The sequence below is a fragment of the Bufo bufo genome, chromosome 9, assembly GCF_905171765.1.
Source record: "Bufo bufo chromosome 9, aBufBuf1.1, whole genome shotgun sequence".
Taxonomy (NCBI): Eukaryota; Metazoa; Chordata; class Amphibia; order Anura; family Bufonidae; genus Bufo; species Bufo bufo.
Genome location: NC_053397.1, coordinates 173,377,676 through 173,380,224, shown reverse-complemented (window position 1 = coordinate 173,380,224; position 2,549 = coordinate 173,377,676).

The following is a 2,549-nucleotide window of genomic DNA, read 5'->3' as shown; positions in this document are numbered from 1 at the left end:
TTACATAGTGGAAACTAGGGTTCGACCGATATTGATTTTTTAGAGCCAATACCGATAACCTATACCGATATTCTGTGCATTTAAATTTTTGAAGAAAAAAAAACATTTTTCTGTTACAGCGTTCACCACATAGATTTTTTTTTTTTTTTTAGATTTTAATAGTTTGGACTTTTCGGACGTGGCAATATTTATACTTTATTTTTTATTTTATTTTTTGTTGTTTTTTTAAAAAACTTTTTATTTAATAACTATTTCCCCCCTTAGGGGCTAGAACCTTGGATCTTTTAATCCCTTGTCCTATTCACCCTGATAGAGCTGTATTAGGGTGAATAGGACTTCACACACTCCCTGCTGCCCTGTGCCTAGTACACACAGCAGCAGGGAGCTTACCATGGCAACCAGGGCTTCAGTAGCTCGTGGGGCTCCAATCAGAAGCTGCCACTGTCACCAATGAGGAGGAGGGGAGACGGGACCCTGTGGCCACTGCCACCAATGATTTTAATACTGGGGGGGGCGCACTGCGCCACCAATGATATTTAATGTTTAATACAGTCGACGGCAGAATCACATAGCTGTCGCCCAGCCTCTATGAAAGGAAGCTGCGATCAGCGGCAGCAGTTAACCCCTCAGGTGCGGCACCTGAGGGGTTAACTGCCGCTGATCGCAGCTTTCTTTAATAGAGGCTGGGCGACGGCTATGTGATTCTGCACCCAGCCTCCTGTATTTGTATTAAATGTTAAAGAGGACCTTTCATGGGTCCAAAACATAATAAACTAAGTAGCAGAACATGTAGGGGTTAATGCAGGGATGTCCCTGCACTTACTATCATTTCTGTCCGGCGCTCCATTGCGCCACTGTGGCCCCCGTTACATTCTCCTAAGCTGTATGCTAAGTAACAGCATCGGAGCACCAGGGAGGAGACATCGGCTTCTCTCCCTGTGCGTTCCTTCTCCCTGGCTGTAGCGCTGTCCAATCACTGCGCAGAACGTCACAGGGAGAAGGTGAGTTATTTTATTTTCTCGTGCATGGCATTGGGGGACACAGCACCATGGGTATATGTCCAACTACCACTAGGAGGCACTAGACACAAAAAGTGTTGGCTCCTCCCCGTTGGGCTATACCCTCTCCACAGGCACAAGGCTATTCAGTTTTTGTCTAGTGTCCGTAGGAGGCAGACCTGTCCTGCTTTTTTGCAGGTCCTGCTGTTTATTTTTTATTTTATTTTTTATTCTTTTTTTCTCTCTTCTGCAGGTCTCGGTGATCTCCACCGTTATACCTGCTGCAGGCTGGGGCTCCATCGTGTTCCACTTTAGTTGCCCCCCCTGCGGGCGCGTACTTCTGTACCATCGCCGGTCACCCAGTCCCCACAGACTGCATCCGCAGTGGCTTGCCGGCATTCCCACGGTTCCCGTGTTGAGTCTGCCGAAGGGGTGACCCTGCGGCGCCCGAAGACATCAGATGGTGAGTATAGTGAGTATATCCCCTGTCCCTGCCCCAGGGTTAGGTTCCCTCCTGTGGCCAGGGGGGTGGGATCCACCTTAGCTGGGGGTCCTGGGAAGCTTCCATCTTCCCCCACCTTTCTCTTCCCCCTTGGTTGGTTTTTTCTCTCCTCCCTGGCCACACAGTCCAGGCGTCGCTTCTCCTGGGCCTTCCCCGCTACTTTAGTCCCCGGCTTTTGCAGGGACTAGGCCTCATCTTCCATGGCCTGTTCCCGGCTCCCAGGTGCTCTGTTCGCCCTGTTCCGCCCACCCCCAGGCGTCGCTCCCCCCTCCCCCACCCTCCTCACCTAGTTTTGTGGGTCCGGAGGCCCCTCGGTCGGCCACGATTCGTCCCGCCCCCCTCGCTCCATTCCCGGCCGCCTCATAAATCGAGGCCCCGGCTTTTGGGCCTGCTAGGCCGCGATCTTCCCGGCCCCTCCTCCTTGCTTCCCGGGCTTTTTCTGACCCCGCCCGGCCCTCGGGAGGGGCTATCTCCTCCACCCTTTACTGGTCTAACGTGGGTTATCTATCCAGTGGATAGATCCTCAGTTTTAAAAGAACTGCAGACCCCCTTTAGGTCATTGTCCTATGTACTGTGTGAAGGCAGCTAATGCTGTACATAGGGATCACTCAAGTCGTTCCCCCCCACCCCTCCTCAATTGCTTCATTTCTCCTGCAGCCTCTATAGCTGCTGCAGCACCTCTTTGGGGAACATGGCATCCGGGTCCAGATATGACAGCCTCTGCTGGCTGCTCTATGAGGGTCTCCTCTCCCAGCCTCTCCTCGGATCGCCACGTCTTTTCACGTGCGTCCGCTGTCTACGAAGGCTGCCATGCGGTCGGCCTGTCCCTGCTTGTGTGCAGTACCTCTTTCCAGACCCCATTGTGTCCCCTGACCAAATCCTTTTGTGTAGGTCCCTTCTGAATGGTCTCCCTCTTTGTCAAAGCCATGGGAACCTTGTCCGACTCTCCCAATCCCTGGCGGAGTTGCTGGACCGCTACCTATCCATTTGCGGCCACCTATGCCCTCCCAGGGTCCTCCCTGCAGATGAGGCATGCTCAGATACCGGGT